Source organism: Cygnus atratus, chromosome 1, assembly GCF_013377495.2.
Source record: "Cygnus atratus isolate AKBS03 ecotype Queensland, Australia chromosome 1, CAtr_DNAZoo_HiC_assembly, whole genome shotgun sequence".
NCBI classification, from domain to species: domain Eukaryota; kingdom Metazoa; phylum Chordata; class Aves; order Anseriformes; family Anatidae; genus Cygnus; species Cygnus atratus.
In genome coordinates, this window is record NC_066362.1 from 151,111,351 (window position 1) to 151,136,108 (window position 24,758).

Below are 24,758 nucleotides of genomic sequence, written 5' to 3' on the forward strand. Positions count from 1 at the left end.
TGCGCTGTGGTGACAGTTTTTATTAGTAAACTCTACATCAATTCTTTGAATTTATCTGATTATCCATTTTGGATTTCTTGGGGACTGTGGCTGCATAAAGTGATGTTGCTGTGCGAGGCAAGGAAACATTTTAAGGGTAGGATTTGACAATTATGAGATACCTAACTTTGACCACATAGGAGGGAAGCAGGGGTAATTGTCCATCTATTTTTCTTCTTGCTTCACAAACTTTGGAGAAATAGGGAAATTGGACAATAAACCTATTTTTCATTCTGACAGGGCACCAGTTCTGTCCTTGGTTATGTATTCATCTTTGTGTATACCATTAGGCTTAACCTTCTCCCAGATGCCACCAATAAAGGGGGCCGGGTTCAGGCTCACTAGAGTTCCTTTCTAAACATATAATTCTAGGTGGTGCAAGAGTTTTCCCAAGACTACATGAGCTTATTGCTGGTATTGGAAAACTAAATCATCACCTTTTTGACAGTATTCTTCTTAGTCTAGCTTTTATTTTAATGTAATTGTGTGTTCATGCTTGGAAATATGAAACTTTTTAAAATTTTATTTTGGAAGGAGAAGGAAAAAGAAAGTGGAGTATAAGGAAATACGTTAACAGTCTATACAAAAAAAACAAACAAAATTTCACGTGCATACAGGAATGTAGTTTGCCTCAAAGTTACAGCAACTACACTCTTTGGTGTCATTGAATCATAGAAAAAAACTCCTTGGCATGTTTTGGCAGGTCTATGTCAGTTAAAGGCAGTATTTCATGCTTTCCTTTATAATCTCTGTGCTCTTGCACCACCACCCACCGCTGAAAGGTACAACAGGTATTTATAAATCTTTGCAGCATTCTTAATCTGGCTCTCAGAGGTGTATTCCACAAATGCTATTAAAATAACTAGATAGAAACGAGGGATTTTTGATTTGTCCTCTGGACACAATCTATGTTCAGTGGCCTTTGATGTCAAGAGCAGATCCCTTAGCTATAGCTTGAATGGTAAGCTGTGTTGTCAGTTTGGTTTGTCCTGCAGGATCCCTTCCACCCACTAGTTTTTTGTTTGTTTGTTTGTTTGTTTTTGTTTGTTTGTTTTTGGTTAAAGCTGCTACATAATGCTGTTCAGTTTGTCCTTGGTTAGGGATGGAGTCATCCTTTCTTTCCTGTGGTCACTGAAAAACACAGAATAAAAGTGACCCATTCACCCATTCCTGAGTCTTGGTACAGCAGCATTCCAAAATTGCACATGTGGTCAGAGCTTCAGTTGCTCCTAGAGGACAAGTGGCATCCTGTCCCCCTAAACTTTTTAGCACTGGACATCACAGAGATCAGAAATAATCTCTGTTCTGATCTTTAAAGGAGATCACAAACCCAGCCTTTTCTCTGATTCTGTTTGATTTTTGTAGTTTCCTGAGAAATGCCCCAGAGATTAAAGGGAAAAGGTTTTGCAATTAATATTTCACTTCCTGCTTCAAGGAGGTATGGTGAGCATGCTGTGATATAAAATAATTTGTACTGAGCATGTTGTGAAAGAAAATGAATATTTTGTAAACCACTGTTCATTTTCAGTCTATAAATAAGACTTTCCAAGTCTTATTGGGAGAAGGGGAAAGGGAGAAACTGAGGCAAAATAAGCTCGGGGTCTTCTGTTGCTCAATAAACACAAAAATTTGGTGTAAGAAACCTTCCCTGAATGACCTAGGGATCAGATCTTTGGCTGGATGTGGAGAACTGCATCCTGACCTGCTGCTTCTTCTGTAATTTCATATAATTAACCGCAATATAAATAGCTTCTCCTCCTGGATGAAGCCTCATTTCTTGCACAGTTCCTTTTTTCTTAACAGTTTAATCAAACTAATTGTGACAAGCATTGTATTTGTATAAATATTTAAATGTGGAGTATGAGGATTGAATTATTTATTCTGCAAATGTAAGCTTAATGTAACTATCTTTGGAAACCATTTCATTCTCATATGGTTGTGCAATTCAGTCCTGCATGCTGTCTGCTGAATTCCATGTTCAATGTTGCAAATGGCTCAAATAAATTATATTATTTGCAGAAGTACTAAACAAGATGCCAGCAGAAACAAAACACAGGAGATTATCTTGCTTTAGCACATGGAAAAACTAGTTATCTTTCTAATGTCATGGGACCTCGGTTCCCTGAAAATGGGTTAACAAAGATACAGATTATGTCATTTTTTTCACCCAATCTTCTCTCATGCACAAAGAGGCATATGTTCTGAGCTGGAAAGGAAAATATCGTATTAATGGCAGATGCCAAGCAGCATGGGGAGATTCTGAGACTGAATCTCAGAACCAGATTTTTATCTTGTGCGATATGGTGGCTTGCAGGTTTTTTTGCACTGTCCCTCTTCAGGGAGAATGAAGGACTGTATGTAATGTGTCCAACTGCATAGATGAGTTATGGCTCCCTAGGGAAAAAAGTATCACTAAACATGACAAAGATACCATGCCAAAAAACACCCTGCATCCCAGTGAGTGGGGGACTAGTGGAGTCTCATGCTTGACTGCATGCATTAAAAAGGATGGCTTGATGATGCATAAAGCCTTCCTCCTTACACTTTTCATACTGAGCCTTGCTGGTCACTGCCGCTCCCATGGGTATCGGCCACTGAGCCGGGGGCTGTTCTGGCAGCTCTGATTCACAGGCACAGCAAAGAGAGGAGGAGCTTGATGGAGGAATCAGCACTGATAGGAATCAATGCTTTGCATGCTGACTTTCATGTTAATTAGGCACCCTGTTTCCGACCATCAATGGTGTGTGCCATTGTGCCACCTTGTGCTACCTTTCCTCTTCACTTCTATTACTGTGGGATTGTGGCAGAAAACTTTAAGGATATTAGTCAGCAAACTGAAACTGGTTAGCAACAGTAAACTCCAAACTCAGCAAATGTGATATTTTTTTCCCCCCAGATCTCTAAAAAAGTGGAAAAGCATTTTCTGAGTATAGGATTCAATTGTTCACCTCCCACTGATGGCCCCCAGTGTTGATATCACTGACAGCACGCTCAGAGAAGTCTTTTATTTTCTGACTTCTGAGACATGCAGCAGAGCTGCAGCAAAATAATTCTCATTGGCTTTTGAAAACGCCTCCTTATGAAGATTTGCTTGTTTAGTGTGTCAGCTCTACTTCAGACAAGTTTACTGGTTGATGTTAACACTGGGACTCTTCAGTGGGAGGTGAATTGTAATCCTAAGTAGTATTGCTACAAAAAAGGGGGTAGGCACCAATGCCTTTTTTATTTTTATTTTTTCCCTCAGTAAAATTCACAGATTCCCAGCTATCCTGCTCGGAGACAGAGAGAAGCTAGTTTGCCTAAGCACAGCTGATGATGTGATTTCAGCTTTATTCACAAGGAGACAAGTTTTGCTACATCCTTACTGTGTAAAGCTTAGAAATCTGTCTCAGCACTAGTGGTTAGATCAAGTATTCAGGACAGGAATTGTTTCTAGTTGGCTCTTGCTCTTCAATATTTCACTTTCCTCTGGCAAGAAAACATCAAATTTCATCAAAATCAAGCATGTCTCCAAATGTAATTTTCAACAGTTCTTTCTAGGACTTAATTTCTGTTTTGAAATGAGACAAATCTGTCTTGGAACAAGTGGTATATCAGAGCTTAGCTCCTTTCCTTGAAATGTGAGAGACCTTGGTGTACACATCTGTGTTGGGACTGTTCTGGTAAAGTATCCTTTGGATGGAGAAGTTGCTGTTGTTTCTCTTTCACAAAATGTCAAAAGTAAAATGTTAAAGAAGGAAAACAATTTTCAGAACTTTGAGGGGAATTTTATTTTTCTATCCATCTCTGCCTGTGTCCATCAGAAGATTTCATTCTCTGAAAAGAAGCTGTGTATTTCTAGAGACAGCTTATGTGCTCGATGACATCAATTTTACTAAGTTTAGCAGAACTGTAAAAATCTAAATTAACCAACTGTTTAACTTTGCCCTGGTGCTATAGCTAGGTCAGCAAATAATGTTTTCAGAGAAAGATTAATAAGTTTTTCCCAAGGTTTCTTGCAGGGTCTCAGCAAGGAAAGGAGATATAGTCAGTGAACAGATCAGAGGACAACTAAACTTTTACCATGTCACAGTTCTAGAGGGGCTTTTATTTCTGTCTGTCATGGTGTCTGATCAAGACAGTGAATATAGTGTTATTGAATCTTTTCTTTTTTTTTTCTTTCTTGAAGAACTGAAAAATCTCTGTTACCTAATCCTTATCAATCTGAAGAATATTTTCATTGGAAATGTTTGGAAATTAGAGACTTGTCTCATATGATGTGACAGGGAAACCACTTATAAATTCCTCTACTGAAAGTTACATAGTGAAGTGGAAATTATTGTGCTGAATTTTGTGCTGTTTCAAAATTACAGTAGCATATTTTTTACAATATTTATCTTTGATAAGAATATTTATGGGGTCTCACTGAGAAACTGGATTTAAATATTTGGTGTGCCCTACTATGGAGATAAAAAATATTTTTTTTTCAAACTTTTTATTATTATTATTTTTATTTTAATGGAAGGAAATAATCTGTGCATTAAAATAATAATGTAAATATTTTAAGTGCTAGAGTTTTCCCAATGCAAACCATATGTTTCTGCATATCTTATGTCGAAAATCCTTCCGAGGTACTTGACCAGGCACTGAAGTTTCAGGTTCATTTTGAGTTAAAGTGGGCCTCTGTGAGAGCAACCTTATGGAAAGGGATTATGGCTATACAGAGAAGCAGTATGTGGGCTGTCTCACTTTTTTTTTTTTTAATTATTATTATTATTATTTACATCACTGTGAAACTGGGGAACTGCTAACTTCAGCTAGGTTTGACTATGCATGAGTGATGACTGGCACACATTTTTCAATGGGAAGGAAAGGGTTAGGGAAGTGTGATGCAAGCTTTGAACAGTGAGGTGCTACCCTCATGTCTGTTTTTAGATCAATTCAGTGATAGACCCTTGAAGGGAAGAAGATTCTTACTTTAATAAAACTTAGAATGTTTTTACTTTATTTTTTCCCCCTTTCATTTTGTTTATTCTAGTATTTTAATGCCTTTCTTTCATGTTGTGGATTTATTTAATCTTTTGACTTAGAAAAACCTAGACATTCTTGCCCATTAAGAGCCCATCTGACAAAACTACTTTAAGTAGAATTTTTCAATAAATTAAAAAATAAAAAATAAGAATAGAGTTTCCTTTAAAACAAATAGGATTTTCAAGCTTTCCGTAAAGTAGGGAAACAATTCCATAACACAGCAGCATGCTTTACAATAACAAAAAGGAGTCTGTGACTTACCATTTTACCAGAAATTAAACCTGATGTGAAGGTGATAAGGAAACTGTTGTTGCTTTTGCAATGAATGCAGATTATATGTCATTATATGCCATAACACTGTGTGACTGGTGAAGAAAAAGGAAATGATAATGATGGAGGAATATTGCAGGAAGCCTTGAAAACAGGCAGAGCTTTTGGAGGCAGATGAAGAAAATGGGACAATGAACTAAGCCTGTGTTTGGGGATTGTTGGTAAACAACAGTTTTCTTACATGAAGGTTAATGTTTTATTATTAATTCATACCAAAAATACATCACCTTCATTTGAAACAGTGTTGGAACCCTTAGCTGTCACAACACTGTGCAAAATTGCAAGCTTGAGTTCTCTATGCTATGTTGATACACTATGTGACTGTTTCTCAAACTATAAAATTGAGAGTCAGAAATTAGTGTCTGCTTCAGACTATTTATTTCTCTTGCAGGTGTAAAACCAACATATACCTGTCAAAATTTCTAGCATATTTCAGGTTTAGATTTTTAAAATATCATAACTGCACCAAAGTGCTGAAAGGCTGTTCTGTTTTCCTTCAAGTACATGGAAAATGCCAAAGTTCTGAAATCTTAAGTGCTTGTTTATATGCACTGTTTTTAGTATACATTCCGTTAATTTAATGGAATATATTCTATGTACAAGTGATAGCTGAGGTGAGTGACATTACCCAGACTCTTAGAGAATGTTAAATCATGAAAATAAATTAATTTAGGGAGGAAGGAGTGAGTGACTGAAGGAGTTAGACACTCCAGAAAAGATTATGTGCATAGCAAGTAGTTCAGTCAAGCTCTGCCATATCAGAATTTCTGCACTGGTATCAATTTAAATTATGAAGTTATCAAGCATGATGGAGAAAAGACAGAAACAGTGAATTGTTTTATTTCTTTAAGGAAAGTTGTGAGGGTGTCAGAGAAGTAGTACCACATTGCCTATTTCAGCAGAAGCTAAAGAAGTTGTATATCAGCTGCAAAATAAGCATTTTTCTATCTGCAGGTTTGACAACTTATACTAAAGATGTTCAGATGAATTGATCAAAAAGCTTTGAGTCTGACAAATTTTAGTAAATATGATACTAATGATGCATTTAAAAGAGCTGTAAAATGTAATGGCTCAGTATTCTTTGATTATTTAAATGTAAATACAGGTTGATTTAGAACACTGTAACCCAGTTAGCTCATTGTCAGTCCTTGAGGACACCACAGGAGATTCAGTTCATTAGATATTAGAGGATGAATGTTGACTTGAGTCAGTCAGTATAATTTTATGAAAAATAGGACTTGTCACAAAAAACATTACTGTTGCTGTGTCGTGCAAAGATGACAACTCTGCCTGGTGACTGTATTCCTGAATTTCTGTAAGGCACAGGAGTCAGGATCACCCATGTTTTGTTTGGTGTTTGGATTTTAAGCAGTCCCATGCTGCATAGGTTTGGTGAACTGAAGATTTTTAATTTAATAGGCATTCTTACAACTACTACAGATATTTTCTAGATTTATTAAAATCATTATTATAATTTCAACTACTTTTCCCTTAATAACAAAGTTAAATATTGAGGGCCCTGGGGCAGAGGAACATGAGTTTTGAAAACTTTGAGTAATTTTTGTTTAATCAACATTTTTGAAAGCCTGGAGCCACTAGATTATATTTGATATCAATTTGTAATTAAAAATCTAAAGGAAAAAGAAGTGAATATTTTTACTTCAAGGAAAAACATTTCAAAATTATGTTAGATAACAATGATATTATCTAACCGATAATTGCTATTATACTTTTTATGTAAATCAGTGCTTAATTTCAGTTTAAAATATGTGCATTTCGGTCATGATTTCCTATCAGATATTAAGTAAAACAGATATCTGAAGTAAAGATTTACTCAAGGCTTTCTTCTCTTGGCCAAACTATCATTTACATAGATTTACCTTTCATGACAAACTGCAAGAACTGAAGTTTGGATGTACTTGGTCAAAAGAACACTCCTAATATCCTTGGTATATTGGCACAAATGGCTTTGACTGTGAATGAAGAACAAGCAGCACAGAGAGCGTCCTTCATTTATACGGAAGCAAACGTGAGGGCTAGGAAGTGACATTGAGTGTTTGAATGCTGGTGGTCTTCTACGCACACTGAACCACTGCTTGTGGACTAGGATAATAAAATCTTCACAAATTCCGTGGTAAGAGATTGAAGATGATGTAATTAAAAGGAAACATGGTATGTATGACTTAGTAGCAGGCTGAAATCTGCTCAGTTAATAGTATGCTGCTCTGTAATTTTTTCTAAAACTCAATAAAACATACTTCAATGTAGAAAAACAATTTTATTTTGCATTTTCCTCTGAATGTTGAATGCATGATGCATTCCATTTTCCCATGCATCAAACATCTTCGAATATTTTTATGAAAGAGATATATTATATATTGTATATATAATAAATATGTAATAAATTGTAAGTATAGATTCTTGTTCACCCCAGCTGTCAGTATTTGCAAAGGTCTTTCTGATCTGTGCCGATTCATAAGACAGCGACTTTACTCTGTCATGATGCTTAGTCTTCAAGGTGTTACTATAGCATGAGAAAGGAAAAAATAGATTTCAGAATAGATATTTTCAGAATAGATTTTCAGAATATAACTGAATTTTCTTCAGTTATATGTCTGCTATTAAAATGTTCAGTATTCTAAATGGTGTTTATACAGAAAATATTTTAGAGTTAATTCAGAAACTCCTTATGGACCAACATAGCTACTTCAAAGATCGTGATCCTGAAGATGAGCACTAGCAAAACACTGGATAAGATGCCAACTGTTTTTAAAACTGAGCGAGATTATCCACTAACTGTTATAAGAAACTTCGATTTATTCTTTGCAAATTTTGTTTTCATCTAATATGCCTGAGAGATTCTTTAAATCTGAAATGTCATTTCTGACAGTCAAACTTAAGAGAGGAAAGAAGCTTTATTAAAAACATTTGGGTGAATCACTAAGTAAAATCCCCGAATATGCCCACAGAAAAGCAAGAATGATAATTTATGTCCTCATGCAATAGACTATGTTTCTTTTGTTATTTCTTTCTAGTGTTTAGAAAGCTTATCTGAAATCATTTTGAACAAATAGCAGATGAATTGGGAAAGGTTATTTTGGTTACTCTGAAACTTGGACCTCAGGACTTGGAACTGCTAGAGTGAGATTGTGCACTTGAAAAAGGCAGAAAATTCTCCTAAGCCAATTTGACCTGTGTGCTGCATAGTCTAAGGGTGGCTTTTCCAGCTGGCTGATCACCTCTGTGTCACTTTTTAAAAATGCTTTAGACAGAGAGTGAGAGAAAGAAGTGACTCATTAACATTACAGTGAGCACAACCGCTCTGAGAGATTAGGGCATCCTGGTGGCATCCACAGCTCCTGCAGCTGGGACTAGCAGCTTTTGGCTTCTTTTCCCCAAGTGTCCATATTCTTAGACTGGTGAAGATTTTTCAAGAAATGATACTAGAAGCGAAACAGATAGTGGGCTTAGGTGTTGTATGAACATGCATATATTTATCTATTTTAAAAATATTATCTAATAATGATTTAATTCCAGAATACAGTTTCATTTTGGAACATAAAATATTGAACATAAAATACAGAATTTCTTTGGAATATGTATATTGTTTAGAATGTATCAGTTGTAAAACTCCTAGTTCATAAGTGTTTCTTTAGACTGGAATTAACAGGCAAATGGTCAATATAAGTATAAATGAAAAAAAAAGAAAATAAAAAGCTGTAATAATGAGTGCCATGAAAATAATTCTAAAGAGAGTTAGCAATGAGTGTTCTCCTGTAACTTGGTACTAGCCACTAAGTTGGGAAAAATTAGGTATCTACAACATACATCTACATATAACTTGTACTACTGGCTTAGTAGGAGAGGCTAGCACAGTAGAGTTTTCTTGAAAAACAATAGATATTTCCAAGGCCCTTTTTTTTTTTTTTTTTCCTCCGTTGGAAAACAGCCCTGGGAAGTATGCTGTGTCTTAACGGGTCTACTGCTTATTTGTATTCAGAACCTTAGCTGCTCACTTGACCAAAACCAATCTATATTTTGCCTGTCATTCCTACATTTGAAAGAGAGCGAAATGAATTCTAGCTCACCTTAACCATCAGCAGAACTACTCTCTGAATCATGTCTGATATTTCTGGGCAAAGAACAGCAAAACTGCGTACTTATAGCTTCTGTTCCATCCAGTGCAAGTTTTACTAACATCGCAAGCCCCTCCACTGCTTTCTTTGGGTTGCTGATTTGCTACAGCTTTACCATAAAAATAAATAAATAAGTAAATAAAAAATTGTAGCATTTTCTTTCTTCCAAATGCAGACATTTTTGGCAGAGAAAATTCACCTGTTCCAAAACTGTGAATTCATCCTTTGCACCTGCATTTAAGAGATTTAATGTCTGCAAGCTGGAAAGCCAATATTAGCTTGGTTACTGTGGTAACAGACTCATTTTCAGAAGACTGTAATGAATGCTGCTAGAAGCAGGGCTGCTATTCTTGAATTTTATTTATGTAAATGTGTTTTAAACACCTTTCTGCTGTACCGCATCTCCTGCTACCAATCTCCAAGTATGAAGGCATTGGTATTTGAGGCTTTCTCATACAGTTCAGATCTCAGTAGGACTGTTTGTTTGGGTGAAGTTAAAATAAATTCAGATGCATCTAGAGGACTCTGGCCTATAACCCCAATTACCTCCTTACTACCTGTGTTCAGAGATGACTGTTTTATTGTAGCTCCAGTCTGCTTCTGAGTTTTACAAAAGCTTGTAGAATAAAAGACCATATAGCCTCTTGGATTTAAACCAGGTTTTTGAGAGAGGGAGACTGCTCTCTGATGCCTCAGAAACTGGGTATGTATTTCAGTTTAATAATTATGTTCTTGGAGACAGGAACATTGTTCCCTGGATTTCTTGTAAAGTAATAAGAACTCTTTAAATCACATCACAAAAAACATTAAAAGGATTGTTCATCACTTATAAAGCTTCCAATACTTTTATGAGATAATTTTGTTTTTCCTCTCAGTGCCTGGATCTCTTTGGAATAACATTTTCACAAATTTATTTGTGCACATTTATTCATTCCTAAAGTAGTATACCAAGACTTGCTGGACTGCTTTTCTTTGTCCTGCCCCTTGCCCTGGCTTCTTCTCTTGCATTAAGCGGAAACTATCTGCTACTTCCCTATCCCCACTATATGAGATCAGCAGATTTTTTTTATTTTTTATTTTTTTTGGGGGGGGTTATTAATGGCAAAACTTAGAAACAAAATTCTGTAGGCATAATCACTTTGAAACAAGAAACAAATATGTTAGTAATTAGAAAGAACAGTTCAAAACTTAAAACAACGGTGAAAGAAATATATCTATCCTCCAGGGAGGGGAGGATGCTCTAGAAGCATCACCTTTTTCCATCTGTTTTGAAGGGTTCTTATTGTAACTTAGAATTACCTCTTTTTCATGTCCCTGGTAGTAGGATGCTGTCTCCCATGGCTGAACCTGAAAATGAGCTATGAGAATATATATAAAAAGGACCACCTTGGTGATATGGACAGAATTGAGCATCTGCTCAAAACTTAGAATTGGTGCTCTCCAGAGTGATCTCCAGTTCACCCTCCTCCACGGTGCTGCATTTCTTCCAGAGCTTCTATGCACTCATAGGTGGAATGGACCGAAGAAGCCATGTCTGTATCACAGCATCTAAGCCATGTTTATTGTCACAGTATGATACTAAACAAATTCAGGTTTTCTATTAAGAGTGGGGATGTTTTTGTCTCAGTCTCTTGCTTCTCTCCTGGAAATGTCTCAATATATCCTTTTAGATTTTTTTTTTCCTGTTTCTACTCCACTCAAGAGTTAATAATGTACCAAATGCATGCAGGTGATTTAAATAAATTTGTGCGCTTTTTTTTTTTTCTGTGTTTGTTGCCTATTTTTTGAAGTGCTGCTAAATTATAATTGGAAATGAGGATTGGACATCTTTTTCTGTAGTAGCTTGTCTTGCCTGTCTTCCAGCAGCAAGTTTCCAAAAATTCCTCACCTACTTTATGCTGGGCTGTAACATGTGTGGATTAAGGATGTTAAAGTCTTGCTATGTTTAGCTTTCTCCCAGAAGGTGATGGCTGTTGGGGATGAGCAAACAAGTTCAGTGATTTGGCATGGTTGGCAGTGCAGCACATAGAGCTCAATGAGCTGGAGAGAGAGTAACTTGTGGTAGCTCATTGTCCCAACCCTACAGTAAAGGATAGTGTCCTCTCCTGTCCCCACTTTGCTTGTATCCATGCACTGCAAAAGAATATTACCTATAATATCCAACAATTTTTTAAATACATAGGATATAATGATAATTTAAGATAATGGATTGATGGGTCTTAGAGGGTTGATCAGCTCTTAGAGAGCTGATAAAGCTTTTTAATATATTACTGGTGAGAGTGAAGGGCTAATAGGTGTTTTGAATGTGCCTGGACAACAGCAGAAGAAAATGCATTGGCAGAACATAATCTTGGAGGAATCAGTAAAAAGACACATAGCATGTAGAGTTCTCTGGCTTCTGCAGATATTTGCCAGTTTCTCTGATGAGACTATTCAGGACCAAACCTGTTCACAGACCACAGCACAAAGCAACCTTCACAAGAATGAGCTTCTGCAAGACTAAGCTTCTTCACAGGGCAAAGTCTTGCCTGGCAGGATGGGGCAAAAGCTCGAGCTGTTTTTTTCTCTTCCTGTTTCATTTTTGTCTTGATAATGATGCTGTTGTACTGTACTGCCATCAGGGACTGTGGAAAGCTGTGACACTGTATCACAGGAGTTTGTTTTCCATGCAGTTCCTGAAAGGTCCAGAACTGAAGAGGCTGAAGCAGGACAAGCTCCAGAGCTGTACACAGCTTTTTTATTGAGGCTAGTTTGGGTTTTCATTCAACATTTTAAATTGTATTCAGAGACAGTGTACAGTCTAATCTTGTTCTTTTGCTTCCATGGTCTTGCTGGGCTAAAAAGCAAAAAAGATGCATTTAACATTAGATTCCCCAGAGAAGCAAACTGAAAGCACAGTATCACTAGCACCAGAGCTGAGTAGATGTTGAGGTTAATGTTTTTAAACTATAATGTTCAGCTCATTCTGTTCAGAACAGAGATTTGGAGCAGGATATGAGGAAGTTTTAATATTCTGAAATATTCAAACTTTGTAACAATCAGTAATATCTACGTCAGGGAGTATAAATATCTTGGGGGGGGGGATGTTAAAAATTATGGCGGCAAAAGTTTTTCAAAATTATGAATTTAAATACATTTTGTTTGCAATTATTGGAGTTTGCCATATGATCAATATGGTCTTGATGGGGCATGGGAATAGGGGAATAAAAATGAAGACACTTTTTCTCAGTAGTTTTCATTAAAAAAGAAAAAATCTGGTAGAACCTGTATAAATTAATAAAATATTTATGCATTGTCTTAGGTGGCTATTTCTATTTCTCTTCTGCTGCCCATAGGAAAGCACTTTAGAGAACAATTAGCAACATTTGATTTCCCTTTATGTGTTGTTTTACATAAGTTTTGCAATAAATCAACTAATTTTTCCAATACCTGTAGCAGTTGGCTATTTTGATTCCAAAGCTGAAGCACAATTAAAGAAAACATAATAGTTTTTATTCTTTGAGAGGAGAATGAGGGGAGAGTTTGTTTCCTTGTTAATAAATTAAAAACAGATTGGGCTTGTTTTCTCATTTCAAATCCCTGAGTCATTAATGGGAATGCAATGGTTTGATAAGACTGGCAATGCTATGGCTTATATTGAACAAGGGAAAAACTGATATTTTTGCAGTGGTTTTCTCATTTTGTCCTTTGGGTCCTTTGGGTCTTTGATAGCAACAGGGCTTTTTTTTTTTTTTTTGGTTGGTTGGTTGTCATTGTTGTTGTTTGTTTGTTCTGTTTTGTTTTGTGTTTTTTCTTTCTTTCTTTTTTTTTTTTTAACTGTTATTGATAGAATCTGCTCAGCACCAAAATCCATTTCTTCCACATCACTGTTACGGGTGTCAGAATGACCCTGATTAGAAATGGCCTGAATAAATCTGTGCCTATTACAGTCATGTGTCCAATTGCACTGTTGGTATCCAGTCACAAGACATACATGTAGACCTCTTACTTTTTTTTTAACTTACTTTCCTATTGTCATGAGCTAACATTAAACACTCTTACTTTATGGAAATAGTCTTATTCACTGCTGGTCACCACTCATCCCAAAGAGAAAAAGCAACAGCACTGAATCTTGCTGGATCACCCAGTTAGGTACATTTCATATGTGGGGCACTGCAGCATGAGAGTCATTTCCAGGGTTTCACTTGAAGGTTAAGAGGCACCAGGTTATGCTCAGAAATGCTAGAATAGGTCTTAGAGTAGGGGTAGCCATAGACATAGGAATGACATATTGGAAAAACAGTGCAGTATGAAAGCTATGATTACTTCCATACATTGGTAAGAACTTGGCATGAGTATCTGCTGCATGTGACATTCAGGGCCTTCTCTGCCTCCAGTGACATATTAGCATGCTTTGTCATCCTGGCTGCCAAGCTTCATGTGAAACTTCCTTTAGGGGACACTGAAATGTCCCTGCGGAATGACTTGTGCAAGCTGCAGAGGTTTCTCACAAAACCTTACCATGTTACAACAACCTGTGGTTATAACTAATGGCAGCTTCTAGCAAGTTCACAGGAACAGTTGCAATATAAAATTTAAATTTAAATAGTGCCTGATGACAAATTCTTGGGGAGGGGGGGGAGGGGATATTGCTTGTTTCAATATGGCTTTTTTCTTGTGTTTCTCTCTTTTCCTGGTGAAGGAACTCCATAAGGTTATACAGACTGGCCATACTGTTTATTTAAAAAGCTGAGAGCATATATTTGTAAGTCATGATGATAAACATCTAAATGTAAGCAGTAAGGTCTCCACTGCAAACTAACTTTTGATGAAGAGAAGTAGTATTTGTTTATGATAAGTTTTTTTTTTTCCCTTCCAGTTCTAAGTTTTCTGGTAATAATGCAATATACACTTTTAAGGAAGTAATAACTCTGTACTTAATGTCAGGATATACTTGAAAATAAATGAGATTTTGGTACTCATGTATTTTCTAACGAGCTTGATCATAGCATCATAGAATCACAGAATGATTTAGGTTGGAAAAGACCTCTAAAATCAAGTCCATAGGGAAACTGAGCCCAGAAATGCAAATGACTGATAAGATCATTATATTTCCTCTACAAAATGAGATACATGAGATACATGTGTAAAAGAATCAAAAATTGAACTATTTTAAAAATAAGTTGCTTTTATTAGAAGACATTTGTTTCACCCCTCTGCTGTTTATTTTATTTTAGGATGTGTTCTACAGTTTACACCCCTACCTTCTGGAACTCGTACGTCTCTTTAAACCAAATTGTTGTGCAGCATATTTAGTGCTTTGGGTATTAATATCAAGCTATGTTAATCATCTAAATTTCTACCAAGATGCAGTAAAAGATTTAAGTGTATACCAACTGGAATAAAACCTGCTCATTTAAAAGTAACATATTCGAACATGGCTTTGTACAGTATTTTGATCAGTTTTTGTTTGATGGTTTGTTTCCTTTACTGTGCTGTCTTCCGAGAGGAGGGGAACATCTGTAGCTGACTGTCTAGGGAGCCCTTCAGGGCACTCCATATGCAGACCATCCTTCCAAGCTCATTTAAGGCTGTTTAGATCCTTCCATTGTTTGCAGTGGTTGAATTTTTGGTTGAATGTGCTGGAAAATAGGATAAGTGCATGGCACATCTCATGTTTTAGTAGTTGAGTGTGTGAGCTTTATCACAAGCTTAGTTCTATTTGTTTATTTCTTTTGAGCTGCCTTTGTCCGTATAGTTAAAAGTACTGACTTTAGCTATCTTAAAGCAAATACCTCTTGTCAATAGGTTTGTTATGGACTTTGAAAATATATTGGCATATAATCTGTCCAAAGGTCTACCTAGCTCTGTACGCTATCACTCAGGTGGAATACAGCAAAGTGTTGTTTGGGGAAGAATACGAAAAGGGTGGGGTGGGGGTAGAGATTTTTTTCCAGAAACTCATTTTCCAGTGTCAGGCAGTTCAGTGGCTTCCGGAGCCAAAGACAGAATGTTTCTATTTAATATGACTCAGAGGATGTTTGACTAAGAAATATTCTAAGCAGTTTTGCAACTCACCTAAACTTTGATTCATTTACAGTATCCAGTGACTAAGAGGTTGACCACGGATTTTGTTTCTTTCATACCTGTCGTCTCCTAAACTCATTTGATATCACAATTGTTGTATTCTTGCTCCCTTTTTACCTTCTCTATGTCACTTCTGAATTTATGGAAAGCTCTTATACATCTCACCCTCAGCAGTGTTTTTGCCTGGGCTGAAGAATCCTAGTTTATGTAGCAGGCCTTACATTTCAGTGTAAAACTTCATTAAAAAGCTGAATATTTTCCAGTATTTTCTTCAAAAGATTTTAATCTGAACTTTCCCCACAAATCCAAAATGTATTATAGGAATGGAAAGAATCAATGTCTAAGTCTAGGGATTTTTTTTTTTCCTTTTCAGTATCAATTTTTTACTGATTCTGAGTAATGCTTTTCTTATTTATTTTTTTTTTAAAGTAAAACTAGCTACACATTCTAAGCAGATATTTTTAAATTTCATTTTCCCTGTAGATGTCCTAGATTTTTAGCTGCATCATTAGAAAACGATAAAGAATTAGCTTTCCTTTTATGAATGTGCATGTGTGTATGAATGTGCATGAGAAATATTTTTTTTTCAGCAGTTGCTATGGAAAAGTGTTATGTGTTGAATTATAGTTTGACTTTTGTTGAGTAATGGCATTCTGATTATTTTATAATAATTTTAATTGCAAATATTAATTGCAATCTAAAATGCTAAGGATTGAGACCTATGTTTAAGTAGAGTCTGAAAACACTTTAAAAATGATGCTTTTTTTGTAGTGTATTACATGATGTGTAACATTTTAATGCAACACTATAAAAGAATACATATGAAATTCTTTGTAGCAAAAGCTTATGTAGGAAGAGTTGGGAGGGCTAGTTCCCTTGTTCATAGGTCACGTCTCAATTTAAATGTGTTCTGTTCTGCAGCAGGACTTAGTGTTTGGAGATGAGCTGATGGCCATTTGCATCTATCACAGAATAGATGTATATTATAGAATATAATAGACATAAATGTAATTTTTTCCCTGTTCTACTATGTTTAGTCTTTCAACAGAAAAGAGCCTGATAATCAGCATTCGCTGAAGTATGGACAGCAGGGTTAAATTACCTGATGTAGGTTTTACAGCAAGTGGATTTTAACCAGTCTCCATCTCCCTAGTGTAATCCTTGTTGGGAATGTTATTTAAAGATCACTTCTCTAGGTCTTTTTTTCCTCTTTTATTCTTTCCCCTTCCCATCTCAATCAATCAATCAATCAATCAATAAATAAATTAATTCTTGTGAAAAGTGACAAATGTGTTCCAGCCAAATGTTTGGATTTGGCAAATCATTTTTTTGACATCTTTTCACATCTGTTCCCTCTTGTCTAAAAATTAAGAAAAGGACAGGAAAAAAATAAATAGTATCACCCTGCACTGCATGGATTTTTGCTGAGATGAGCTGCATTTAGATCATTAGGTGCAATATGCAAGAAGTGAGAAAAAGCTTCTAGTTTCAATTAACATTTTTGAGCAGCAGCCAAAATAGGTTAAATAATAATGATAATGAGGAATGGAGAGTTGTCATAGCAGACTAGTACTTGCAAGTCAGTTTACGGTAAATAAACATTTAAGGCTTCATCAATTACCTTTTTTTCACTTCCCATCAACTCCCTCTAATGATCTTAAGTTCAATTGTGATCTTTGTAAGAATTATAAAATAGAAAAAAATCCCCAGACCAGCAGTTGGCATAGCCATTTTCAGGCGTGTTCCTTCTCCTTTATATAGCTCTTCCTTCTTAAAGTCATTTCATGAAAACCTTGAAATTTGTAGTTGGAATCAGAACTGTTCAAAATGGGTCATACTCATTTAGGCCTGATATGTTTTTTTCTTCACACATAAAATAAAGAATGTAGTGAGTAATTGTTGGCTATCCAAACAGAGAATTCAGCTTGTCCTAATACCTGTGACAGAGAAGCTGTAGTAATGAAATGAACATGTGAATAAGGCAATGAATCCGTGGCAGTATTAAATGTGATTCACCATCTGAACTGCAGAAAGCCTGTAACTTAATTTCATCTAGAGGATAAAATAAATCTAAGTCTTGAAAGATGTTAGTCTTTGTCTCACCCCTCACTTATGTTTATAGCTGTTCTTCATCACTGGAAAAACAAAACAAGAAAACGTCATGTCAGTTTTCATTCTATTTTTTTCTTTGCCTTTTAGTCTTTTTGCAATTTATTCTTTCTTTTCCTTTTCCATTTTTCCACATGAAACAAACAACAAAATTGTTGCCTCCATTATTTACCACCTGTCTTTGAGAACTGAAGCTACTTGCCATCCCATGGAATTTGCATATATGGAATTTGAATATATATGTAGGTATATATACAGATTTCCCCTATGGAACCTGTCAAGTCTTTAGATTATGAGTCCTAAAAATGACACACAATATATAACGAACTGCAAATATACAAACACTGGAACTCTGAGAGTTATGCCTTCTAATTTTATGTCCCTTCATATGTTCTTCACATTACTCTTGTTTAAGATAGCTCTCCTGTATCTGATTAATTTTCCATTGTTAGCGGGAGGAAACACTTTTGCGATAATTAGTGAAGCTTGATTTCAAGTCAATATGGGTTGTCTCAGTGATCTAATAGCAACTGAATTTCTTGTATTAGTATTTTGCATTATTCTTCTGATTACTTGTTTCAGCACCATGAGAAGTAAAAATTAATTTAGAATAATAAAAATAGAATGAAGAGCTATGAAAATAGATAATTGTGATGCACCAAAAATACCCTGAAAAATTAAACAGATGTGATTACTTTCATCTGTTAATCCAATTATTTTTTTTAGTTAGATTAACAGAACTTGTTTTAATTAATCTGTATATGGAAAGAAAACACAAGATTATACAATATAGATAACATCTTATTTTCTTGCCTTTGTATGTTTAAGATCTTTCTGTTTTCTTACACATTTTTAAAGGCCTTTGTTTTATGTGGACTCTCTTGTCAATACGTGCTTTGTTTTATGTTTCTAAATGATTCTGCAGTAAACTTTAAATATTACTTAAACTGAAAGCAGCGGATCTTACAATTTACTGGGTTTTATGTGTATATGGTAGGGTCCATGTTTTTATCTTCTAATTAAATTTCTTCAGCTGTAAGTAAATAAAAGGAATGTTGGTGACATTTGCTTGTTTTGGTTTGTTTGTTTGTTTGTTAGACAGTCCTGATATGTATTGATCAGTATTGTTTCAGACTTTATGATAGAATCAGTAATAGGTCTTGGGTTCCAGTTTTCTGAGTTGTTCTTACAGCGGTCTCGTGTGTCAAAACACTTTGTAAATTTAATTGGAAAAGTGCAACCAGTAAAATGTTTTGGAGTTTTATTGTTCTAGTCATGCATTTAGAAAACAAACAAACAGAATAGCTTGTTGAAGAATTCCTTTAGTTTTATTTATGCTTTTTATTCAATATTATCTAGAAGAATTTCAATTTTTGTTTTCAGTTATAAAACTAAATATCACTTGGAGCAAATTCAGATGAGTGGGCAAAGTGTGGAAAATAACAAAAAGATGGTGAAGCAACAGAGAAGAGGCAGAGTGTGGGTGCTTTGTTTCATTGTTTTGTTGAGTAGCTTCCCCCAACACGCACCTCACCTGTATCATAGCAGTTTTGTGGAGACAAGATTTGAAGAAAGCTGTAACCATATTTAATGAAATATGATCTTATTTCTAACACTCACATTACTTCAGGAATTCTTTATTGGAAAAAAAAATGTTGAACCATCTGATATTGCAAATAATTGTTGTAATGAGAACAGTTGATTAAAAAAAAAAAAAAAGAATACTTTTCCATAATCAGTTGAAAATGCAATTTTATTTGGATTGAAAAGTTAAACTTCTGAATGTTTCTATATTATGTAGATGTCATTTAACAATTAAAACTAAGAAATAGATTAGGTTTACAAATTTCCCATGTTTTTGCTCTAAAAGAGCATCTGAAAGTTGTTTGGTTGATTGGTTTCCTTGGGTAAATCTTTATCTTCAGTTGATAGAATTTATTTTGTCCATTACACCTCAGAGTATTTTTTTTTTCCAGAAATTTGATTCTTTTATTGGTGAGAACATGTGTGTTCACTTATAAATATATATATCAATAAAAATCATTACAGTCTAACCTTCTCAAATATTTTAAGTTTCTAATAGCACTGCAAATAATTAATAGTTTCTAAAGTAGCCATGACTTTTTTTCAGGATCCATGCAGAGGTTATAGATATATTCTTCTAAACCTTGATGAGTCAGATGCTCTATCTCTAGAAGTTGTCCAAAGACAAGGAGTTCAACCAGGGATGTTTCTCATTAATAGTATATTTTATTGTTAAAGCTCCAAATCTTGAACTTGCTGTGCCCGGTCCATTTTGTGAAAAGATTTTAGAGGTTAGAAACACATGACATATGAAACTAATGTTTAACTCTAGTTTTGCTTTTTCCTATTACTTTGCTGAAAAGCACTTGGAGAACAACGTAAGAAAATTTGGGAGTTAGAGGCCCTTTTGGCGCAACTAGACATATAGATTCATGAAGCATAGGCAGCATGAGGTTTTCAGCAGTGAAAAGGCCATTATATTCCTTATGTTTTAAGTATGTAAGGGACAATGCATTTTTTTCTTACAGACACACTCAGACCAGCAGTAAAATACATAAATTTTGTTTTATTTTTTAATTGCAAAATATTCATATGTAAGTATCAGCTCTAAGGTTATATTCAAAAAGATAAAAACCTAAGAATCTTTCAAAAGCACATGAAGAATTTGGTTTTGAGGAGTGGACCCATGGTGGTAATGGCAGATATTTATAGCACATATGCAAATAATATGATTTCACTACTACTACTACTAAATAAATACATAAATAAATGTGCTTTGTTGTTATTTGCTTTCTGCTCTTTTGTTTGCTTTATATTACCATTCTTTCTTACCATTTTGTCCTTTCTTTTTCCCGTTTTCCTCAAGGTCTCATATGACCACACACGTTTGTATTATTCAGTATTTATTTTCACTAAAGTAAGCTAACTTTATTCCATAGATTAACAGATGAGGTGATTTCTGTGGCTTTTCATAGTAGCTTCATGACTGTATGACTTGCAGAAGATTGGCTTCTCTCTCCGCTTGATTTTTTTCTGTTCCTTTTCCTTTTTTTTTTTTTCATATATTGTTGTACATGGATGAGTAAATCATAGAATCATTAAGGTTGGAAAAAACCTCCAAGATCATCTGTTCCAGCGGTCTCTGAGCCACCAATGTTAGCCACTGAATCATGTTCCTAAGTACCACATCCAACCTTTCGTTAAACTACCCTAGAGATGATGACTCCACCACATCCCTGGGCGACCCATTCCAATTCCTAACCACTCCTTCTGAGAAGAAATTTCTCCTAATTTCCAACCTGAAATGGAAACTTGAATTGCTGTAAGTTTTCTTCATTCAGTTCTGTATACATGTAGATGAACTGTTTAACTGTATAGTACTTCAGTTACTTGAAAGAGAACAAGATCACATGCATTTTTAACAAACTTTTTAGTTTGTTAATTTGTTTGTTCTTTTCAAATGTTCAAGCATTTCTATTTAATAACTTGCTTTTAGATTTTTTCCAAGTTTTATTAACTGAAATTAATTCTGCATATACATATACATCTGCATGTACATATACATCAATCTCTCAATTTTTGCTCCAGTGTTAAAGCAGATGAATCAAAACTATCCCATGTAATCTTGTACTGTATATACACCAAGGTAGAAGTTTGAGGCACTAAATTCCATAGATTGGTGGATTCAGTATGGGTAACTGAATCCAAGAATCTTTCATGTGACCATGCATGTCCCTGATAGCCGCTCTACCTCCAGAAAACTGGTATCTTCCAGTAATCTAGCAAAAATTAAAATCTGTCCGATGCTGACTTATGTTGGTTGAAAAAGAAAACAAAATGTATATTTTACTCTTTTGACATGGTATTTGATGTCTTTACTCATCATCATAATGTGCAAGTCTGTTAGTTGTGTATGGTCTTCTTTTCCCTGTTTTGTGAGCAACGACACTGTGGGCACGTGGAGTTGGTTAGCAAGGCAGAGACTGAAAGGTTCATAGAACAACATTTGCAGTTTTGCAGTCCATCATCAATTCTATTCTCTTGAACTTATCATTGGCACTTTCCTGTACAGATAAGAGTGAGCTATTCTAAGCTGTGTTATCATCAGTACTTTTATTTTGGCATTTTCAAATCTATCTGATATCAGTAAATGTAACTTTACTTCTCAGAGACAGAAAAATCAGATAGGTGAAATTGTAAGCATCACACTGGCAGTTCTGAAGCTATAATATTGCTTATATCGCTCTTCTACATGCTTTTAGAAAAAGTCACATAAATGGTGTATGAATGACATGGTTATAGCTGGGTGTCATGGGAGTTTCTGAAACGCTGTCATATATTTGAAACGTTTCAGACTGTATTGGTAAGAGGAATAATAAGACTGAGTCACAAAACTGAAGGTGGAGAAACTTAAAAATACAGGTAAAATTACACATAGGAATTATTAAAATTTTCTAGGAGTTGAGACTTCTGTTTAAAATATGATTTATATCACTTCCTCCCTATTGCAGGTAATATACATTTCTGGACAGTTGTTTTCAATAAGTAATGGTTGCAGCTCCAATGAACCTGTTACACTTAGCAAAGTTGTTCTCTGGAAAACATTATTTACAGAAGGTAATTAACCTCCTGCCTTTTCATGTTCCTACTGCATATGAGCAACTGGAAAAAATAGCTCTTTTATAATTATTTTCATGCACTTTGTTTCCTGTCACTTGTCTTGAAAAAATTATCACAACTTCCACTTTTTTTGTTGTGTTTCTTATATTATTTTTGCTAAATTTTAATTGTATCCTGACTTTACCAGAGTTGTGGAGAATCATTTTGTTTGAACATAGCTGTCAGTAATTTTAGAATACAGTGACTGAGAGGGACTTATGCAGACTTTTCCCTTCTTATTATTTCAGCCAGCATAGCTATCCATTTTATAAATTATTCTACGTCAGAAACTGATATTTTTTTCTTCTTTCCCACTATTCTTCTGGGTAGATGGAGTACAATATCACTAGTATGATATTTGATTTTTTTTTTCCTTCCACTGCTCATTTTCTCTGTAATGTGCATTCATATTTTGTTCACCCAATTCTATTTTAATTTTATCTGACAGTAAATTTTAAAAGACCAAGTACCTTTGAAATAGAATTTATTTTCACAAAATCAAATTCTTGTTTTCTGTGAAAGTAACTAAGCTTTTTGTTGCCTTTGATTTGATACAAAACCTCGAACTATTTTTTACTTCATTGTTAATAAAAGTGCTCAGGCTTTCCAGCATACATCACAGGATACAATTCTTGGTGCAAGCACAAAATACAGCTGTAGCACAAAACAAAGAGCACTGGAAGAACATTTGTGCTGCCTCTGCAACAGTAAAATGGTATCTTAAATATTTTGCTTCTTTTTTTTTTTTCTTTTTTTTCTTTTTTCTTTGGCAAGGGTGACAAAAATTTAATACTGCTGTTTTTACAGAGATGGCTGGTTCTAGGATGGATTTAAAGACTTAAAAAGAACTACATCTGGGGGAGGGGATACAGGGGAATAAGAAATAAGTTGTAGAGCTGAATAAAGATGGAAAGCTGAAAAGCAAGGAGGATAAGAAGACAGCAAGAGAGAGTGGTCATACCCTCTCCCCACCAAAAAAAAAAAAGAAAAAAAAAAGTCCAGCAAAAATTGAGTAAAGTTTTTAAAACATCATTTTTCTAGCATCATTCATTTACAACCTAAAAATGCTTGTTTAACAAAGATACTGTTCTTGCATCTCTTGTCATTGGAGATGGCAAATCCAATCAGTGATATCCAGAACAGTTGTGGCTGGGCCCCCAAACGTGGCTGATGCTGAAGTGTCTAACTTTTGTTATCCTCCTGCCACTTGCTGGTTTATTGCCTGACCCCAAGCAATACCAGGGCAAAGTGCAAGTATCCTCTGGTAACTACTGGTCTACAAGGAGAGTGAAGGAGAGGAATGGGCAAAGAACCACTGAAACTCTGGAAGATGAGGAAAAATCAGATGTTTTTTCCTCTGAAGGTGGCTTTAGGCTGTGGGGTCCCCAGCTGCAGGGCAGTTGGTTGGTACCAGGTTTTGGAGGCCAAGCTTTTAAAGTCTTTACAGGGATACAAAATTAACCACAATAAATGGAATTTAACCATTCTTTATTATCAGGAGTGACAGATTAAGTGGTTGCTGAGCAAAAATGTGTCTGACCTGCTGTACCCCTTGGACTGTTATTTTTACATCCTCCTGTCACAGACAATAACTGGAAACCAGTGGCTTCCTTTCTTGTGTCTTTTCCCTCAAATGATTTTGAATGGTGGACATGATATCTATGTTTGAATTTAACCAGTCTCTACAGTATATAAAGAAGAAAAGAAGAAAAATTTTTCTTTTTAGAAGAAAAATTTCAATTTCTTCTTTTTTAATTCTGATTGTTATTTTCCATGACAGCGGGATAGCATAATTGTAGACATGTCATTTGTATTGTATGTTTTGACCATATTGAATAACTAAATATTTTTGCTCCCTTTCTTGTGAGAATACTAAATTTTTATCATCTGGGTGATTTTTACTCTATAGTGAAAATATATATTTTTGAAGCTTCATTAAAGACCTATTTTTGCTTTTCTTAGGAAAAAAAAAAGTAAGAAGCACTCTTTGAACCTAAATCAACAGGAACTTTTTAACAGATAAGAAAGTAATTTGCTCTCTTGGGCTTTGTTTAGTTGGGCTTTTGAGGGGTGGGGCTGGGGGTGGGAGAGTGATTGTGAGAGGTGCTTTAAATGAAAACATAAGCAGGTATCACTTTCAGTCTTTGTTTCAGTATATTTTCTTAAAGACAATATGATGGTAGGATGAATTTGAGCCCAACAGCTGAAGGGGAGAGCAATTCTAAAAGCTCAAGCTGTATGTACAGAAGAAAACATCTTGTGAATATTCCTTGGCATTGGTCTAGAACGCATGCATGCTTAGCACTGTGAGAAACATGGGCAATAGTAAAATTCTTCAAATACAGCAAATTCTCATGATTGTTAATGAAAAAAAAATCTGATAAA

At 35.1% G+C, this 24,758-nt stretch overlaps 1 protein-coding gene across 10 annotated transcripts in view; it reads left to right on the forward strand.

Moving 5' to 3' along the window:
• Nucleotides 1–24,758, forward strand: part of FGF14 (fibroblast growth factor 14) — a 410,241-nt gene that overhangs the window by 200,271 nt on the left and 185,212 nt on the right. Inside the window, exon 1 of one of the 10 annotated variants that reach the window (XM_035557107.2) lies at nucleotides 22,312–22,331. The exons of the other annotated variants lie outside the window; for them this stretch is intronic. The gene's annotated coding sequence lies outside the window, so the exon portion shown is untranslated. Of the gene's footprint in view, nucleotides 1–22,311; nucleotides 22,332–24,758 lie in introns of those variants that run through there. 10 annotated transcript variants of the gene reach the window in all.